Source organism: Pseudopipra pipra, chromosome 10 (genome assembly GCF_036250125.1).
Source record: "Pseudopipra pipra isolate bDixPip1 chromosome 10, bDixPip1.hap1, whole genome shotgun sequence".
NCBI lineage: Eukaryota > Metazoa > Chordata > Aves > Passeriformes > Pipridae > Pseudopipra > Pseudopipra pipra.
This window is the reverse complement of record NC_087558.1, coordinates 21766156-21787132: the sequence shown is the minus strand read 5'-3', so window position 1 is coordinate 21787132 and position 20977 is coordinate 21766156. Positions and strand designations below refer to the sequence as shown.

Genomic DNA, 20977 nt, shown 5'->3' with positions numbered 1-20977 from the left:
TGCTGATGTGATTAAGAGCAAAGATTGAGCAAGGAACCACCTGGGCAACCACCCTTCTCCCACCAGGATGGGATGTCCCTGTCCCACAGCAGACTTGTTGAACATGGGAGCTGGATGCATGGAAACCTTTTGTTCAAAGGCATTCTTATTCATATGAATAAATATCTATGTCTTGAGGAGCCACACGTATCCATTTGTTATTTAATGAGTGTCTCTTTCATAGTTATTGTTATTCCTGTTATTAAATCTGAATTTTCCTGTGCTGAAAACACTATCAGGGTTACCTGTGGAGCTGCACTGTCAGCTCCAGGAAGGTAAACAAGGTAAAGATGATGGGAGTTTTCGTGCTTTTCTTTCTTGGGCAATGTCCATTTAGAGGTTATTTTTCTCACTGTTGGCTTTGATAAAATTCCGGATAACAAGTGGTCAAGATGGAGAATTAAAGAACAGCATAATAAGTATTTTAAAATCTTTACAAACCAGTGACTACGGAAAAGGCAGCTGAGCTTTCCTGGGTTTGTACTGACATATATGCTTATTACCAGCTATTCTTGCTCAAATTTGAAAATACAGGTTGTTTGCAGGTTGTTCTCCAGGTTTAAATGGTAGAGTTCTATGGAATAGGTACAGGCAGAGTGCTGATCCAGAATGACTGGATCCCATTTCTAAGGAATTGAACTCATGCTGGCAGCACTGCTCCCAACGAGGCTCAGAGGGAGAGTGCAGACTTGGGTGGAGGCAGTGGAATGCTGGAAGCCTGAGCAGGGCAGGAGGTTTGTATTTCCCTTTGTGCAGATTCAATCAGAGCTTAAGCATCCCAGAGATTAAGGGGTGGCAGGAAGGCCACTGCCAACACAACACTGGCAGTTCTGGGCTTGTCCTTCCCATGAAGGAACGTTGATGACCTTGGAGGTCTTTTCAGTCTGATGATTCTGTGAGTACAAACTTCATCCTCCCTTCCCTGGGAGCTTTATATGGTGTGGTTTGGCTGGAAAGGCAGCAGGATCCTTGCAGGCAGAGGACCCATCACTCAGGGGGAACTTGGAATTGTTCAACTTGGGCATCACTACAGGAGATGTTGCTCCAGACAGAGCAATCAGGAGGGACTTTGTTCAGCACAGGGAGATGCAGCTCCCAGCAGGCTCCCCTGTGTGTGAGGGTGTGCTCTCTGCATTCCAAACATTTATTACCCTAAACTGCCTCCTGTGCATTTTTACAACAGTTAGGACCAGAGTTTGCCTTGTTGTCTCCACAGTTCCCAACGGGAATGCCAGCATTACTCCAGTCATTAGCAAGATGCAGGTTGTTGTCTGGAGCTGCTGGCTGTGGGATTGCTGCTGGGAGGAGGCTCATGCTCTCCAACCTCCCACGCTCCATCCTTCTTCCAGGGGGATGTTGTTGTGCTCAGCAGGGTTGAACCTGAGGGGGAGAAGAGGGAATGGAGGTTACGGAGAGACTCGTTTTGAGGGAGTGCTGGTGGGTGGCAGGGTCAGCAGGGGGGACTCAGGGATGCTGCTCATGGCAACATCCATGGAAATCAGAGCAAAACAGCCACTTCCCTGCATTCCTTCTGTGCTCTGTGTGCCTCAGCTCTGTTTCTGGCAGTCCAGCCTGATGCCTCTCCCCTTAAATCCATCTTGCTTGGACCTGAAGAGATGCTTTTCCTCTGGTGCTGGAGATCCGTGGATGAAGGGGAAAAGGCTGGAATTCAGCTGGCAGCTGCTGTTAATGTGCAGCCCTGGTGGTACCAGCTAGCAGGGATCCACTGGTGTCCTGGGACAGGCTCGGGCTCGAGGGACTGGGATTTTCACAAAGTAAGAACAGAAAAATTCTGACTGCAACACTCAAACCTGCTGCCTTAAAAAATAAAAGACACTAACTAATACCACAGAAACTAATTTGAAGGAACTGTGACCTGAAAAGTGACAAAGGGACTTGATGTAATGTAAATATAGATTTGATGTAATGTAAATATAATATTTCACCGTAGAAGGATAGTCAAGTTGTTACCTATATATATATATATGCATGTAAATAAACCTCGTAAGTATTTTGCCCTTCCCCCAATGCTGAGTAGCTGTGTTTTGTCTGAAAACCCTCTCACACTGAAGCAAATTGTGGGAGGGGGGGCTTGGATTTGGAAATTGGATTTTTGAGGGGTCTCAAACCACCACAACTGGGTCTCTCCCATTCCCTGCACAGTGATGCCCATCTCAGTATCTGGAAGCCCCAGCAGAGACTCTGGACCCGCTGGGTCTCCCCTGACAAACAAACCACAAAAAAAGATGGATGGGTAGATTATGTTTTTCCACAAGAGTATTTTTTTTAACGTGCCATCCCCTCCCAGCCTTTGGCAACCCTGACACAGTTGGAAATTCCTTTGGATTTCCCACATTTCAGGGGTGCAGCAAAGGTAGCAAATAGTTTGACTATGGGATATGGGAGGGAAGTTGTGCTCCCCAAAAAAACCTGCCCTCTGGTCACCTTTCCTAAGGAAAATGCTGAACTTCACATTTCAAACCTCACTTGCGTTTTTCTGGAAATTTTACCAAACTCTTTACAGACCTGGAGACCAAATGAAGTGTTTTTGTTGAAGTTCAGTAATAGGTTTAATTCAAACCTAAGTGATTGTTTTTCTCATTATAGTAAAAAGGAAAAAAGAGAAAAATGTTTCTTAATTTTTCCGTTTTCCTTCAGGTTTTGAACTTTTGGGGAACCAGAACTGTTAAGTCTCCGTCTCACTGAGGGATTCCAGAAGGAAAGACTTAATGGCTTGGAATATAAACACAATAGTCACAAAAACAGAGGAAAGTAAGAAACAAGGTTTGTTTGTTTGGCTTTTTTCCCCCCAAAATATTGGTCTTTTGCACCACGGTGCAGGAATTGCCACATTCTCCCATGTTTCCTTCTCACAAGGTTTGGTTTCTCAGTGTTTAAAACAAATTTACACCCTTGCAGGACAACCACATCCTCGGTACTTTTTAACTCCAGCTTCACATTGGTTGCCCTTGTTTTTTACAGGAAGCTGGGGAAAAATTATTTATGGGCATATTTGCCTCCTTTCTAAATGCAAATTCTTAATTCAAGTGAAGATGTATAATTGTTTCCTGATATTAGGTATTTTTAGGTGTGCTCCCATCTGAATGCTACGAGCAGGCCTTTTTCCATTACCCTTTGGAAAGAAAAACAAATTTCAATGGGATCGTATTTGTTGAATACTGATGAAAGGAACTGAACAGAATTTAAAATTTACATGGGGAATAAGGTATAAAATGTGACCTACTGAGTTAAAGTATTTGCTGTATCTTAGCAGACTATCATCACCATTAAATTGTAGCCGTGATAAAATATAACTCGTAATGCAGGGGATAGAATAATGTCTTTTATAATGAAAAGTGCATTTCCTGTCTTCTACCAAACTTGGAACACAGCAGAAGTAATAATAGACACATATAACGAATGACCCCAACCTGTGTGTATCCAATTATCCCACCGTGTGATACTTAAAAGTTATTAAGGGTTGTCTTTGAATCCTGAGTAAAGTCAAAAGAAAAGGTGATCTCTGGGGTAGTCAGACTGTCCCTGGAGCTGATGCTGCAGAGATTTGGGTGATCCCACAGCCCAGATTCACAAACTGTTGGCCCAGACCCTCAAGTTCTTCTGGTTTGTGACATTTAGAGGAGAAGATCCTGTTCCTTGGGAGTTGTGGTTCCCATCCAGAAAACCTGTCCTGCCCCGTTCCACCCTTCAGGGTGTAACCCAAAGTGGGTTGTGAAGCCTCACAGCTGGATTTGGGAATGCTGCTGATCCTCAGCCCTGTGTTATTATTAACTCACAGAATGCTGATCCCACAGATCCTGTGACCACAGTGCCCAGAGATCAGGCATTTTCTGGTGGCTGAAACTCAGATTGAGATGGTGACAGGGATGGGAAGTGGGGAAAACAGGGAGACTGGGAATGATACCCACAGCTTGGAATGAGGGCTGCCTGGATCCCTAGGAAGGAGGGCTGGTTGGAGCGAAGGCAGCAACCTGCAGTGCCCTGATGATGCATTTCAGCCTTCAGAAAGCTCTAATTGATCTTTGGGGCAACAAACCCAGCTCCTGAATTGGACAAATCTATCTATAAATCCGATAATCTCTCCTGGACTGTGCTGGGGTGACCTTGGCTGGATTGGTGCCCACCAAAGCTGCTCCATCACTCCTCTCCTCAACTGCAGGGAAAACAGAAAGTCTTGTGGGTTGAGGTAAGGGCAGGGAGATCACTCACCAGGTATCATCATGGGCAAAACAGGCTCGACCTGGGGAAAGGAATTGAGTTAACTACCATTCCAATCAACCCCAAGTGCTTGAAAGGAGACAAGACCACTGTTTTTTTGGCAGCATTTATGTCCTGGGGACCCTCCACTGCTGTCCTGCATATCCTCTGGCATGGAACACATGGTCCATGGCCTGAGAACATCTGAGCAGACCCTCTGAGGAGGTTGGACTTGGTGACTTCAGTGTCCTGTGCTAACCCAGGATCCTCCTGCTCCCACCAAAGCACCAGCAGCAGCGTTGTAGTGACCAGAGAGCATCACATCTGCATCCACCTCTGCTCAGAGGTAAGGAATGGTGCTAAATTCAACAGGACAAGGAGGGCAGGAGAAGCAGAGGGATAAAAACTGGGGCTGAGCAGCTGGGACTTGCTGCTGCTCTGGGCTGTGCCGAGTCCCTCCGTGGGGGATGTTCTGCAGTTTGTCTCAGCACGCCCAGAGGCCTTTAAGTGAGAGGCTGTGGTTTACAGAGTCAACAGATTTCAGCGGGCTCCCAATATTAATTATTAATTACTCCTGGAGAGCGCCATACATTAGATTGGTGGAGCAGTTGCCAGCCCTGCCTCTCCTCCCTGCAGACACGCTCTCACTGTCAGACTCCTCTCCCCGACCCAGACCCCGGCGCTAGAATTAGGCCAGAAACTATTTTCCAGTCGAGTGGCTTTTAATGGGCTCTCCAGACGTGTTCTCTGCATCCTGTGAGTGACTGGATCTGTGGAGAGCAGAGTCACTGGGATTGATTCATTCTCTAAGAAGTATTAGGGTTTTAACTAAGTGGGGCTTGGTGTTGCTGGAGGTTGTATCTCATTCTCCAGAAACAGCCACTAATTACCCACAACACAGGGCAAGGGGCTGCTCTGGAGAAGCCCATTTGCAGGACTCCTGAGGGAAGCTGTTTTTCTGATGAAAGGCACGGTGCTGATCTTTAATGGGTTGTCTCTTGTAGAGAAAGTATCTTACCCAGGGCTCCTGGGAGTGTCTCACCCACCTCAGCTGTGGCAGGATGAATGAAGTGGTGTTTGGTGATGAAAGGGAAGGTTTGGGGGTGGTTCCATATCCCAGCTCTCTGCAGGTGTTCAGAAGGTGTGTGAATGTCTCTTACAGCTTTTTAAGCCATTGAGGTGCCACTTTTTTCCTGGGCTGTTTTTATTTCACCACCCTGTTTTTATTTCACCACCTCCTCCCTCAAGGTCACCCACATCTTCTTGGGATCTGAGGTTTTGTCCGTGTGAAGGGACTTGCCACGGGACAGGAGTGCTGTGAGGGAAGGCACTTTGGGATGACATTGGGAGGTCTCCTGCTGAGCTGAGCCAGCACAGCTCTGCTGGCTTCAAGTGTCTGGCTGAGTCTGGGCTGGTGTTGTCTTACAGCAGCGGATGGAAAAGACACTCCAAAATCAGAAGTCAGCCAACAGAAAGCTTTGAGTCTTCCCTGGTGGCCTCATCACATGCTGTGTGAGGAGCTCAGAGCTGCTCCCCAGTTCCCCCTTCCTTCCTTCCTTCCCCCGTGATTTGGTTGCACATCTCAGAGCAGTGGCCACGGAGCAGGAGGCTGAGCAAAGCTCCGTGTGTGGGAGCCAACAAAAAGATGAGCCACGAGCCTCCGGGCTGATCCAGCTCCCTGTTGACTCCAACTCTTGAACTGCCTGGCTTCCTCCACCTCCCGGGATAGAAATTTGGGATAAAGCACGGCCCTCATTACGGGAACCGCTCAAGCAGCAACAAAAAGGGCAGTGGCGAGGAGGCTCGGGAGCTCCTTGTGCCAGAGGAAGGAATATTGTGATCTGCTCTCGGCTGCCTTGTTTCCAAACACCTCACACGCTTTGTTCGTGCGCTGGATTAAGTAGCCTGCAGAATTTAATTCCTCTGGGAAAAAACCCCAAACAAAACAGGCTCCCCACCCCCAAAGTGCAGCGATGCCGTAATTGGGCTGTGACAAAGCCGAACGTCTCCCGAGCCGGGAGCGGGGGGGGGGGGGGGGGGGGTTGTTTGGAATTCTGCATCCTGAGAGCCGCGGCGATCCCGTGTCTAGGCAGACAGTTTGGCAGGGAAAGTCACAGCTGGGTGATTCCAGCTCCCCCAAGCCGGGGCTTTTCGAGGGAAAACGCTGACAGATCCGCAGCGAGAGCGAGCAGGACTCTCATAATTTATTTTTAATGCCACGCCGTCTTTAACTGTGCAATTTCCTCCAGGGTGTTTGCTTTGAGCTCGCGGGATAATTACATCTGAGAAACCAGGCTAATTACAGTTAACAGCCTGAAAAAACGAAGGCCCCCCGCTTCCCCACCGCCCCCATCCAGGTTTTTCCACCGCCGTTCCCCGCGACAGCCCCTTTTCCATGGAGGAAGTCGGTTTGTCCCGGCGCTGGGACGGTCCCTTCCCGTCCCGGCCCCGCGGAGGTGACGCCCCAGTGATTTGTGTTGGGTGGGGACGTGGCAGCCCCTGCCAGGGCACCCGACAGCGGGCTGGTCGCCAGCGGTGCAGAGGGCAGGCTGGTGGCCCGTGGCCAGGGTGGCACTGCCCTCGGGGGGTGGACCAGCCCGCTCAGCCGGGACAGGTTGCCCCGGTGAGGAAAGATGTTTCCCTCAGCCAAGCGGGAAAAAAATCCTCAATTTCCCAAGCTTTTCATGACCCGGGTCCAGCACTGGGGACCTGGACATGAGGAAGAACTTCACTCGAGGATGGCAGAGCATTGGAGCAGCTGCCCGGGGAGGGCACAGGGTTTCCTTCTCTGGAGATCTCAGTGCAGTTCCAACTGCCTGGGCAGGGGCAGAGGAGGGGCAGGGACTGAGCTCTGCTCTGGGGGGACCAGGGACAGCACCCAGGGAATGGCTGGAGCTGTGCCAGGGCAGGCTCAGGTTGGATCTCAGCAAAAGGTTCTTCCCCCAGAGGCTGGTTGGGCACTGACCAGGCTCCCCAGGGCAGTGGGCACAGCCCCAAGGCTGCCAGAGCTCCAGGAGGGTTTGGATGATCCTCTGGGGCACAGGGGGTGACTCTTGGGGATGTTCCTGTGCAGGGCTGAGGCTTGGGCTGGATGGTCCTTGTGGGTCCTTCCAACTCAGCACACTGTGATTTCAAACCCACCTGAATGTGTTCCTCTGTGTCACCTGCTCCAGGTGACCCTGCCTTGGCAGGGGGGTTGGACTGGATGATCTCCAGAGGTCCCTTCCAACCCCAGCCACTCTGGGATTCTGTGGCTGCAATGAATGCAGGTAACTGGGGAACGTTTTCTCCTTCCAGTTCATCCCTTCCCATTATCACCTACAATTAGTCTGTGACATGCAGGACATGAAGTGCACGTTGGCATTCCCTTGGCATGGGATTGAAGCCAGGATCCTATCGCCTGGCCTTCCCATGGAAAGAGGCTTCCCTCTCCTGCCTCCACGCTGCTTATTCTGCATTTAATATAGGCATTTGTTTTCGGTGGTGGTGGGGTTGTAAGTGTGGTTAGCTATGGCTTTTACAGGATAATTAATGCTTTTCTTAGTCCAAAAATCCTTTCTCCCCAAAAAATCCAACCCAAACCTGGCAAGTGTGTGGGCTTGGAATCTTGGGAGACAGGAGCAGCCTCTGCATCCAAGAAGTGTCCTTGTTTCTGTCTCTATCAGCTGCTCTAAGAAAAGCTCCCAATGTTTCCTCCAGGCCTTCCTGCCTTAATTTAAGAGTTTGGACTGGGACGAGGAGCCCACTGGGCTGCAGGAACACGACTGGGTGGGAGGGATGGGAATTCTGACTGAGGCAGCACAGTCAGAGCTCCCAAGGCCTGATGTGCTTTCCCCAGAAGCCCAGGGGTGACAGGCTGTGGTCCCGGTCCTCGTGGGGCTCCTGCAGGGCTTGGCTCTCCTTGCTGAGGCTGAGCTGCTCCCAGTCCCCCCCCAGCACAGCCCATGCTCCACCAGGAATCACTCTGGGAGCTGCAAAGGCTCATCCTGCCTTGAATGTCGCCTTGCTGTGACACAGTGTGGTTGCCAAGCTCTGTAGAGAACAAAATCCAAGAGCTCTGAAGCAAAGCAGCCCCCCCTGTGACCCCCAGCAGCCCTGGATGCTGCCTGGCACTGTATCCATGCATTTGCTCTCTGTGGTTTTTACCCAATCCGGCCCCTAATTCTTGCAGTCTTGAAAAATAATTCCTTTTCTCTTCTGGGATTCCAGTTCAAGGATTAATTTAATGATTTCTTTTTCTTTCCCATTGTTTGTTTTTAATGATCAAGGTGATAGTTCTAAATTGTTAACAAGTTCTAGTGGAAATGGGATCCCTGGGAACTTCTTTTGCGCTGAGTAAAATAACAGTGAGATTGATTTAGCAAAGCCAGTTGAGTTGCTGTGTCTTCAAAGATTATCTTGGTTCTGCATGAAAGGCCAAATTTTTGAGCAGTATTCAGGCCTAACTGAAATCAGGTGCTTAAGCACCTGTCTGTGGGGAGTGATAATATTGTCTGTTAAATCAGGTAATGTATTAGAACTCACTTTTTTTTTTTTTGGCTGGGTAATTTTTTCAGGTGGATCATTTCCTCTGGCAAACCGCTGAGCTGGCACAGAGGGATTATTTTAGGAAAAAAGCCCTTTCTCTCTGCTGGGAACAGCCCATTTCCCTGGAGACCACTGGGGCTGGTGAGGGTGGATGCTCTGCTGGTGACATCTCCATGGGGCTCTTGGTCTGAGGGCTGTGACTTTGCACAGAGGCAGAACTCGTGGGGTTGCTGGGGCACATTTTGCTTCTCTCTCCTTCTGCTCAGTGTTTGCTGATGTACAAAGCATTTACTCCTGGCAATTATTCTGATGAGCAGGGGGTTGTGTGAAAACTGCAAACGGAGCTTTCTGGGGAAATGTCTTCAAAGGATGATCTCCTTTCGATGGAGCTTGTAATTGTTTAATGATTTTCTATATGGATTTCCGTGTGGGCTGCAGGACAGGCAGGGCTGGTTTGTCAGCAGAGAGCATCTGCTCGTGCTTCACCCTCTCGTCCCAGAGGCTGGGCAGCTGCTTTCTGAGCACGAGTGGAGATTTCTGATTTCTATCTCCCTTGGTTGTACTGCTCTGTCTCAGACTCAAACCTCAGACTTGTCATGGTTTTTTTCCAATTGACTCAGCTGTCTGTCCCAGCACCCCTTGGCTCTGACATGCTCTGTCTGCAGGGTTGTGGAGATGCTGCTTTACAACCAAAACAGGGCTGGGGCAGGACCACCAGGACCCCAGGTCCTGCTCTCTTCTAATGCAGCCCCTGAAACAACTCATCCCTCTCCCAGGCTGCAAAACCATTCCTGTTGCATTGCCTTTCCCCCTAATTGCTTGGACAGCCAGGAGCCTTATTCTAGTTTCTCACCTAAATTTATTCATGAGTGAGTTGTGACCTTTTGCTGATGTTGTCCTTTCACCTCAAACAGCACTTTCTCTTCCTTCATGTTAAACCTCCTGATACACGGAGAGAGAACAATTTTACCACCTCTGCACCTTCATTTTCTTTGACTAACAAGTCAGGTTTTCCCAGCAGCTGTCTCTTGCAAAAAGGCCACCTTTGCTCTGATGATCCTTGGAGCCAGTCCCAGGCTGAGCTCACTGTCCTTGACCCCAATTTTGGGTGACAAGGCTTGCACGGTGCTTCACATGCACTGTCACCAGACTCCCTACAGCAACTCTTGGCCCACCTGAAGCACGAGTTTACTTGTAGTTCTGCAAAATGCCTCTGTGCAAAAGACTTCTGTGTTTGAGGAATGTGATTTTAAAAGCTTTGATCCCTTTCTCAGTGAAGTCGCAGCTGAAATTCCCATTGATTGCTGAGGTGTGTGTCCTGGACTTAATAAACCTTGTTGCTCAGTGCCAGAAGTGGTGAACTCCTCTTGACATGATAAATCCCGTGCCAGAGGCGTTGATGTGTCTGACAGGGAGCTGAGGGCAGCAGGAGCTCAGAGGAGGTGATGGAAGTGCAGTGCCAGGGATGGATCCCCTTCTCCTGCTCCTTTTGCTTCTCTCAAGGAATAAAGAGCATATAAATAATGTAATTTCTTTTTTTTTCTTTTTAAAGAAGGAGAAAGAATAAGGCGAAATCGTGCCCTTGGCTCCTTGGGGCAGAGCTTGTGTAAGGCTGGGAAGGGCTCCAGAGGCCAATCCTGAGCAGGATTTTGGACACAGCTGGTGCTTTGCTTTGCATCTGAGGTGTCTGAACCCTTTTACAGAGGTGGGAACACAGGGAGGAGGATTCTGAGCAGCCTGATCAGTGGAAGATGTCCCTGCTCATGGCAGGGGGGTTGAAATAGATGACCTTTGAAGGTCCCTTCCAACCCAAGCCATTGTAGGATTCTGTGCTTCTTCTCTCCAGCCACAGCACATGGAGTTGGGAACTGCGACCGAGTCCCGAGGCTGGCTGGAGACCAACCAGAGATCCTGCCTGATGGAAACAGAATCCTTCTGTTTCCTGATCTGAGCCCCATAACACAAAGCAGATGTAAAGGTCTAGCAGAGACCAGGAACTCTTTTGTGTGTGAGGTGGAGGCGAAGGGCAGCGCTGCCAGCGCCAGGAGCCCGTGGGAGGGACAGCGGGATCCTCCGGGCGGGAGAGACCTGGCTTTGTGGGGCAGGGGCACTGTGCTGCTGTGAAGCATAACCTGACTTCAGGGAGGATATTGAGGTCCTGGAGCAGGTCCAGAGGAGAGCAACGAGGCTGGGGAAGGGACTGGAGCACAAGTGCTGTGAGGAGAGGCTGAGGGAGCTGGGGCTGTTCAGCCTGGAGAAGAGGAGGCTCAGGGGAGACCTCCTCACTCTCTGCAACTCCCTGACAGGAGGGGGGAGCCAGGGGGGGGTCTCTTTTCCCAGGCAACTTTCAGAAAGACAAGAGGGTATGTGGTCTCAAGTTGTGCCAGGGGAGGTTTAGGTTGGATATTAGAAAGAATTTCTTTACAGAGAGGGAAATCAGCCCTTGGAATGGGCTGCCCAGGGAAGTGGTGGATTCTCCGTCCCTGGAGGTTTTTAGGAAGAGACTGGATGTGGCATCAGTGCCATGGGCTGGGAACCACAGCGGGGTTGGATCAAGGGTTGGACTTGATGATCTCGGAGGTCCCTTCCAACCCAGCTGATTCCATGATTCTATGATTCTATGATACTATGATTCTATGATTCTATGATTCTAAGATTCTTTGATTCTATGACTCTCTGGAGCGATCCCGAGGTCACTAATGCCTGCAGCACGACCTGCAGGCTCGGTGGGATGCTGTGCCTGATCCTGCCTTGCCTCCCTGCTCCGTGGAGGTCCCTTCTGCCTTCGCGCCTCCGCCAGCTGCTGAGCGAGGCACGGCAGACCCGGGCCCAAGCTGTGCAATTTGCACATGATCTGTGTACCTGCTAGTTCCTAACAGATGTTTTCCTTCTCGTGGCCATTTGTGAGCTGCTTCCCTGTCACAGGCTGGAGTAGCTGTAGAGCTCGGCAGTGAGTGATATCTCCCACCTGCAGGAGCAGCGTTCCCGCCGCAAACCTGCTTTGCAATTCCGGGAGTCTCCCGTTACACGGAGCTTTATACCCAGAGCAAACCACGGCAAAATGAGGCTGTTTAGTATTTTTGACACAGGCTGTGGAAAAAATAAAGTGGAAGATAAGAGCTGCAGGAGCTGGATGGGATCCACGTGACTCCGTATCCGCTCCGAGGGGTGGCCGGGAGCGGGTGCTGCAAAGGGAAATGCAGCAGAAGGCGAAGCTGCCTCGTGTTAGATCTGCTCATCATCTCCAATAGCTGGAGGTTGCCTGCAATATTAATATCACTTTCAGCAGAGATGTTGGTATTTAGCTGTTGTAACTCCAGCTATTCTTGTTCCCCGTGTACACGCCGGCTTCCTCTCCGAAATGTCACAAATTCTTGGCCACGACGACTTCCCGTGGAAGTTGGCTCCAGGCTTTAATTATTCATTGTGCAAACCCCACGTTTCCTGCTGCAGGGCTGTGCCAGGGTGGTGTCAGCAGCCCTAAAATGCTGGGTCAGTTGTTATAGGGTAGATTCTGAGCAGGAAAACATCACCACGGCTTTACTAACACAGGCTTGGGTTGTGCTTGGCTTTTCCAAGAGGTCTCTAATGGATAAAAGGACTGCAATTCCACGTCTCCTGGGCAGGTTGGCAGGTGTATGGGAATGTGATACCATCCTTTGAGTTACCCTTGAGGGGAAGGGGGGTCTGTCTCAGAAAGGCTGTGGATTTTTCTTGGCTCTTCGAGAGCTGTACCAGTGAATCCTCAGGCTGGTCTTTGGAATAAATGTGCACCAAAAAGTGAAACAAGCCAAGAAGAGCCTCATGATGAAGAGAGGAATTTTGCAGAGTGCTGTTTCCTGGGATGTGGCACTCTCCAAAACAACCAAAGTCTTTAGGAAGCTTTGGGAGGGAGGGACGGGGGCAGCTCTGTGGGGGGAGGAGGATGCTCCAGGTGGGAAAGCAGATCTTGCCCTGCTGCACCGTGTGGCCACATTCCCAAAAACGCCTTGTTCACCCCCTCTGGAGACAGACAGTGCTAAACCACAGTGATGACTCTTGGAAATCTGTTGCTATGTGCATTTTGCACCAAATTCCCAGGTGGGTTTACCTGCAGAGATGTGTGGGAGCCTGGATTCCCTGCGGGCGCTGCCGGAGCGCGGCCGTCTGTCGGGAACGGCTGCTTCCCATCTGCTGTGGAGCTGGGACCAGGACAGGCTGCAGGGAGGGACCTCCAGGCATAGCATCCTCCAGGATGGCTCCATCCAGCACAGCAGGATCCAGCCTCTTGCAGCAGCTAAACTGAGACCAGAGTGGCCTCACCTGCAATATTGGGGCAGTTTGTGGGGACACAATATGGGAGAGATCTGAAGCCATTGGAGAGTGTCCAAAGGAGGCAACAAGGATGGGGAAGGGCCTTGATTTGAAGCCAGGTGAGGACACTGAGGGCACTTGGTGTGTTCAGCTGGAGCAGAGGAGCCTGAGGGGAGACCTCACTGCAGTTCCAACTGCCTGGGCAGGGGCAGAGGAGGGGCAGGGACTGAGCTCTGCTCTGGGGGGACCAGGGACAGCACCCAGGGAATGGCTGGAGCTGTGCCAGGGCAGGCTCAGGTTGGATCTCAGGCAAAGGTTCTTCCCCCAGAGGCTGGTTGGGCACTGCCCAGGCTCCCCAGGGCAGTGGGCACAGCCCCAAGGCTGCCAGAGCTCCAGGAGGGTTTGGCTGATCCTCTGGGGCACAGGGGTGACTCTTTGGGGTGTTCCTGTGCAGGGCTGAGGGTTGGACTGGATGGTCCTGGTGGGTCCCTTCCAGCTCAGCACACGCTGTGAGTCTGTGAATATAAATTTCTTTGCTCTGTACAAGGCAGGAGGAGCCTCTGTTGCAGGGTCAGGGTTTGTTGTGCTGCCCATGGGCCTCCTGCCCAGCAGTGTGGACTTGGTTTGATGGGGGCAAGATGAATCTGAGGGGTCAGGTGGATCTCTGTACCCCCCAGCTCAGTGTCTCCTCTTCCCCTCACAGTGTGAACCATCCGACAGGAAACTCCAGGAGGTTTAAGTTGGCACCTGCCTTTTAGGGAGAGTAGGGGTGAAAGATGTAGGTTTGGGGTGAAGGTTGGTCTAGGGTGAGGAGCAACACTGACTGGGGTGTGTGTGGAGTGGCAGGAGCTGCAGGTACAGGGAATCTTCCTTGAGGCATCCAGAGATAATAGACTTCCAAGGCAGGACACAAAAACAGGGGGTATGGAAAGGCAAGGAGTGTCCCATGACACAGATTAAAGGCAAACAGGCATTTTTCCATGTGTAACTTCAAAAACATGGGATAAAATAAGAGCCAAACCATTTCCTCTGAGACGCAGCTCTAAACAAGGGGGTTTTCCCAGCCAGCTCAGATCTCCCAGCCCTCCTACTGGAAGGGGCCCAAAGTAACAAGCACTATTTAACTTGGAAATCTGGGAAAAGGGGAGACTTGGCCCTGCCAATGTGACCCCTTTTTGCTCTGTGTGCAGGGGGAAATTTTTCTTCCTTTCCCTCTCCTGTTGTCAAATTCATGCCCAGCTAACCAGCAAATCCATCTCTTCAGAGATCAATTACAGTGTCTGGCTGCGAAGCCTGGAAATCCAATTAACTCCCCAAATATTTTTTTTTCCTGTTTTAGGGGAAAAAAAAAAAGAAAAAAAAGAGTGAGGGGAGAGAAAGAGAGAGACAAAGAGAGAGAGAAGCACATTGAAGCGGGGGCATAAATCACCTGGAAAACGTTCCAAACATTAAAATAAACAAGGACGAATTTCAACTTCATTTGTCTCTTTTTGAGATTCTGTCACTGATTTATTTTACTGCTCTGTCTGAGCTTCCTTCTTGCCTTTGCTCGTGTTCTCTGTGTCTGGAGCAGAGCCCCAGGGTTGGATGCTCCTGTTGTGATGCCTGTGGAGAGTAGGGCTCTGCTCCCCTCACCTGGGGCTTTCGGGGGTTAAACTCTCTCCATCCTGCATTTGGGGGCTGACCAGCTCTGCCTGGGCAGTGAGTGGCCTCGTGGTTTGGGAGAGGAGGTGACCCATCAGACTTCCCAGGGGGAAAAACTCTGCTCCTCAGTCACAGATGTGGACATTTTGCAGCCAAATCGAACCTCTCCATCTCAACCTCGTGTCATTGATCTTTTACAGGACTTGACTCACTCCATTTGACCAGCTGTGCCATGTCCTCAGGCTTCCAGGAGGCTTCAAGGAGACTCTTTTCCCAAGGTAGTGGAACAGTGTCCATGTGTAAACTCACTTTGCCCATGGAAGTGCCCGAAGGTGAGCAGGGCCTGGGTGAGTCTCAGCCTGATGGTCTCACAGAGGTATTTAGAGAAGGACTGGGAAAGGGAAAGAAGTAAAGACTGACTTATTTGTGATGTTTCTGGTCTTGGGAATTGGCCAACCAAGGGTCTGGCAAGTCCCCAGTGACAGAGCTGTCTATCAAAACAAGGGGTGTGAGTGGCAGTGGAGTGAGAAGCAGCACCTTTGCCTGAATAAGAGGATTTTCTGTCTCTGAAACTCCTACTGCTTGGCTGGAGCCATTTTTGAGTGGGAATGGAGGTGGTGGTGGGTACCAGTGACTGGCACTGAGCACCTGTACAGCAGCTGCAGGTGGGATGGAGCTTCCTTCAGGGTCTGGGTTGGCAGCAAGGTGGGGGACAACCCTGGGACAGCCCAAACAGGGAGGGGTCAGCCCTGGTCTGAGGCTGGAGAACCTCTGTCTCACTCAGGCAACAGGGGTTTGAACCTGAAGCATCTGGGGGTGGCCCTGGGCAGGGCTGGGAGTTGGACTCGTGATCCTTGTGGGTCCCTTCCAGCTCAGCCTGTTCTGTGATCTGTGCTGCTGCCTGTGGTCCTTGTCCCTCTCCTGTAAGGAGCTTTAGTTTTCATTCCAAAGGAGAATGAATAATCCTCGGGGGCTGGTGGCAGGAGGAATCGTCGCCCTTCCTTCGGCTCTATCAGAAACTCCTCAAGAGGCCGTTAACAAATAACCTTCCCTCGGGAGAAATTAGCTCCCGGTCCCAATTCAATAGCTGCTCGTTTGGAGATGTCCTTGTTACCTTGTGCGAGTGGCTGATCTCCCTTTGAATCCCGCTGTTCCCGGCCCCCGTGATTGCTCCCGGCAATCACGAGCTGCACATTAGCAGCTCATGCACTGATTGCCGAGCGATCCCAACACAACCTTTTGTGAAAAGTTTGGGCGAGTTCAGAGCTCTGCGCTCGGGAAGCTGCACAGATCTCGCTCCTCACACGCCCTGGCGAGTGAGGCTTCAGACGAGGGCTGGTTTGCAGGGGCTGCTGTGCAGGGGAGATCTGTGCTTGGAGGCTGGCTTTAGAAACAAAATCTTGTAGGCATTGTCAAGGAAACCTGGTGAGAGCACGGAGTTGTCCGACAGCCTTCAGGCAGCCTGGAGCAAAAGCTCTGAGATGTGCAAATAGGAATCCAAACGGATTTTTTTTCCCCTTCCAGCCCATTGTTGCAGAATAGGAGAATGGCACTGGGATAGCTCAAAAAAAACCCTGAAAACCTCCTGCTGTGTCTTCTTGCCCTGACCTTCCAATGAGAGCTTGTGAGTGAATTCACAGAGTTACAGGATGGTTTGGGGTGGGAGAGACCTTAAAGATAATTTTGTTCCACCTCCTCCATGGGCAGGGACACCTTCCACCAGTCCAGGTTGCTCCAACCTGGCCTTGGACACTCCCAGGGATCCAGGGGCAGCCACAGCTTCTCTGGGCAACCTGTGCCAGGGCCTCCCCACCCTCCCAAGGGAAGGATTTCTTCCCAATATCCAATTTCAACCTAATTCACCCAGAGACTGGCCTGTCAGACTGGCCTGTGCTACAAACTCTCTACTCCCCTTCATCTCCAGAGCTGCCAATGAACACAGAGATGGAGATCCAGAGAAATCCATGGCCAGCAGGACAGAGCAGGCTGGGGACAGTTCTTTGGCTGAGGACATTTCCCCAAGAAACCTTTGTTTCAGACAAAACCCAATGCTCGATTTATCAATCCCTAGTCACACTTCAGATTCCTGTATCCCAAATCCATGGGATAGATTAGATCAGCTTAATTTGAAATGTGAAAGCAGGCTGGAAATCATTGCTGTGGAAATTGTGTAGGGGGTGGGCTTTTTTTTTTTCTGTTCCATGGCTGAACTAGAATTCAAATGAATGAATAAAATCCATTCTGGTAGTTCCCAGAGAGAAGTATATTTCTTTGGAAAAAGGAGGAAAAAAAAAAACCCCTCCCACCATTTTATTCAACCCCTAGTGAAGCGTGTTGATTTGGGGGAATTCAGTTAATTTTCCTACTCCTCAAAATAGGTCAACTTTGAAATAGAAAATGTCACACTGAAACAGGAAGCTGAATAGAAATGTTTAGAGAACGTGAGGTTGTACATACATATATTTGGAGGTTTAACGAGCTTGTGGATGGAAGGAAAGCATCCAGGCTATTTATAATGCAATTAAGGCTGAGACTGAGGACTAGTTTTTGCTCTCAGTAAACTGCATCTCTATTTCATTTAGAACAATCTCCTTCCTCCAGCAAAGCCCCTTCTCCCAGCTATAGCTGGGAATATATGGCTCTAGCTGGGAATACAGAGCTGTAATAGAGCTGGAATGACTATGGCTGTACTGTGTCAGGTAACTGCTGTGTTTTTCTTTTCCAAGGCTTTCCAGGTGTGTTCACGTGGGAATATTGACATTTGGGAGCCAGGTATGATGGTGTGATGTTCCAACATGAAAATGTTATCAAGGAAATTTGTTCCAGCAACTTTCCCCTGCAGGTTTTCTCAAGGTTTTCCCTCTTCTCTCCCATTCTCCTGCAAATGTCCTACACCACGTTTTCCATTAATTATTAAAAAAAAATAAATTACAAAATCCTCACCTTTCTGGCTTTTTTGGTACCTTTCAGTGTTCCTTCACCCTCTCTACTTGCAGCATCGGTTCTGAATGTGTAAGTAGTAAGCTGGTTTCTATTCTCACTCTGGGGGTTGGTTTTCAAACTGTTTATTGAGTAATAAAAATAGACAATTACAAGTCATTGCCCAGGGATAATGTGCTAATAATTTTATGACTGGACAAAGGGTTGGAACAGCCCCCAAATGGTGGTGAGAAGGAAACCTGGGATGTATTGCCAGCAGAGGAGAGAGACCCTCACTGCTGATAATCAAAGCTGGTGTAACAACTGTGAGCTATTAAAATTACTTTGGGGATGGGGGGCTGGATGATCATTATTTCTTTCAGAGCAAAAGTGGCTGAAAGCTTTTTGGAAGGTGTTTAGAAGTCGGTGCTACTCAGAGGGAATGTGATGGACCACCATGACTGCTCATGTTCAAGTCCACAAGACCAACAGCTGAAGGCCTGGGAAAACAAAGATTAAAGGGTGCTAATGCTTTCCAGCAAACATGAGTCATCCCAGAGATAACAGAGGGATTAAGTTTCTCCAGGCACTTGAGTCCACCAAGCAGTGTCCCAGGGTTGGTGCTGCAGAGCTGAGGCAGAACCTGCTGCTGCAGGGGGAGCATCAGACTGCACCCACCTGGGTGAGACCTGTCCCATCCCTGTCCCCCCAGACCCGGGGGGGTCACTATTTTTAAACTCTCTCTGTAGCTGGTTTGGTTCCCATGCAGTGAATTATTGAGGCTCCTCATGAACCCCCTATATTGCTGTGGGGACAACAGGAGCTGGGAGGGGGGGGAATTAAAGTTTCTAGTGTGCCCCTGCCCACCCAACGTGGGCATTAAAACACTGCCAGGAGTTGCCAGAGAATCAGGAGTGAACAGCAGCGCTCAGCTCACCTGTCTGAAACCATCCTGGGGTGCTGTGTGCCATTGGTCCTCTCCAGGAGGAGTTCCTACTCATTCTTGGGAGCAGAATGAGTAGGAATATCCACATATTGGCACTATGTGGATATGGAGTTCAGTGGAGGACTGACTGAGGAGGGCCCTGGAGAGGTCCCTCCCAGGAGCAGGAATGAGCTGTGCTTCCAAAGCAGCAGCAGATCCAGCCCTTGGAGTGGGCAGGAAGCCATGGAACTGGGAGTAGCTGTTTGCAGCTGCCAAGCCCTCCCATTTGTATGTTGGTGGTGCAGATAGAATCTCATAAACCGGCCTCCATCCTGCTTTACTGCGGGTTTAATGAGCGGAGGAAGAACTCGGCTGTTTATTAAAACATTGGACAGTAAAGTTTAACAATAGACAATAAAGGGTTTTGTTTTTCCATCCTTCTGGTTTGTCAAAGCAACAGCACTTTGGGCTGGAGAGGGATCTGCTCCCAGTCTCTGAATCCAGAGTGCCAGGAGAGGCTGGGGACAGAGGCCAGGGAGTTACAGAGGAAGGAACGGAGGGGGGAAGCAGAGCTGGTGGGATGGGAATGGTCAGTCCCCAGAGCACCCCACAGGGCTCAGGTGCTGGGAGTGTCTCAGGCACAAGGTGAGGTGTGAGAGGAAACCACAGCTGCCTGTGGTGGCAGCAGGACCTCAAGTGACCAGGAGACCTTGATCTAAGAGGGCTGAAGGAGCAAAAGAGAGGCAGAAAGTCGTGGGTGGCTTGGAGGAGGTGGAGGTGGGGCTGGAGGGACCTTTGTTTCGACCAGGGCTGATGCTGTAGAGACACCCCAGCCTTGGGGCTCTGCATTTGACAGTTTGCACCCAAAAAGTAGATCAATTTGGGGGCGTCAGGGCATACCTGACCAGACTCCCGTGGCCACTGTAAGACAGCAAGGCCCCCAGTGTTCCCTGTCCTTGTCCTGGCCATTCCCTGCCAGCCCCTCCGGCTCAGGGTCCTTCAAGCCAGGTAGCAGGAACGTGCCATTGTACATCATTCTGTCACCCTGGGGACAAACTGCAGCCCTACAAGGCTTAAATGGACTCAACCTGCCTCCTCAGCCCTGGAAAATCTCCGTGCATCTCAGGGATTAAATCCTGACCCCAGCGAAAACAAGCGAGCGTTTTCCGGCTGAGTCCGGTGGGCTGAGATTTAATTCCCAGTTTTAAAGGCTCTTTAAAAATCAGCTGTGATATATAACCAGCCTTCTCAGCCTCCAAATACCTCAACAAGATTGGCAGTGCTCCAGGAGGGCCATGGGCAGGATTACCAGCAAATCCAGAGGTCAGCAGAGAAACTGGGGAGCCCGGCTGGGGCAGAGCTGGAATTGCCTCCGGTTGTGGCTGCAGCGTGTGGGAAAAGCTGGGAAGCAGGTGAAGTCCTTTGCTTTTTAACCATGGAAATGCTGTGGATACATTTCTGTTTGTGCTTACCCGTTTTGGAGTGTGTTTGTGCAGATGTATTTATACACACACACACACACACACACACACACACACACTTCCCTCCCCGCAGGTGCACACACCAGGATCCATGTATTTGCTCAGCCTGCATCGCTCCATAAACTGCAAAAAACCAGACAAAATATTAAAATGAAATCCCTTATCACTGCCAAGTCATCAGAAACTAATATTAGAGCTACTGGACAATTTTTTCCCTGAACTATCCCCACTTCAAGATCCTGATTTAATGATTCTTTCCGTAGCTCTTTACATTCCATTATTTATAAGAAACAATGTTCAGTCCTCCCTTGACAGTATTTGCAGGGCTGCGGAAAGCAGTGCGGCAGAAAGGTGGGAGAACAATTTTGGTGATGTTTCCATAGCTACCTAGCTGCTAAATGTGGTTTATTCCATTTTAAAGTCGCCCAACACACACACACACACAAGGCACACACGCACACACGAACCCTCTCACACTCACAAATCCCCAAAGGCAGGGCCCTAATCCCTGCTCTGCCTATTCCAGCCTGATCTGCCATTTGGATATTTAAAGGGCTACTTGCTGCATAAATAAATGGCTGGATAGAGCAGGAGGATAAACATATTGTTTCGCTCTCGCTGCTCTCTCCGACGTGTGTGTTCCAGTCGGTCCCTGTAATATTATTACGGATATTTTTACCCAGCCGTTCAGCGCCGGGGACGTCGGAGGTAGGAGGGTGTCCTCTCGTGGTCTGTGGCATCTCTGCAGCCTCGGAGCAGCCCGTGGAAAAAAAGAAGGGGAGAAGGGGGTGTCTTGGAACAGCGTGGGGATTTTAGGGGAAAACCTCTTTGGCTGGAGCTTCCTGATTCTGCGACCACGTGCAAAACCATCTCGGCATCCCCCCGATCCAGGCAAAGGAGAAACACAGCCCTGTGCTTGCTGGGCAGCAGC

The 20977-nt window shown here is 50.3% G+C and overlaps 1 long non-coding RNA gene across 11 annotated transcripts in view; it reads left to right on the top strand.

Annotated features, from left to right (window-relative positions):
* The window catches only part of LOC135419816 (uncharacterized), a 61979-nt gene extending 44316 nt beyond the window's left edge, over positions 1–17663 (top strand). For 8 of the 11 annotated variants that reach the window (XR_010433167.1, XR_010433172.1, XR_010433170.1 and 5 more), the window contains 3 exons: positions 4383–4603; positions 14922–16345; positions 17448–17663. This is a non-coding gene — a long non-coding RNA (uncharacterized LOC135419816). The remainder of the gene's footprint in view (positions 1–4382; positions 4604–14921; positions 16346–17447) is intronic. The other 3 variants (XR_010433168.1, XR_010433169.1, XR_010433166.1) reach the window with 3 other exon arrangements.
* Positions 17664–20977: the final 3314 nt, after the last annotated feature.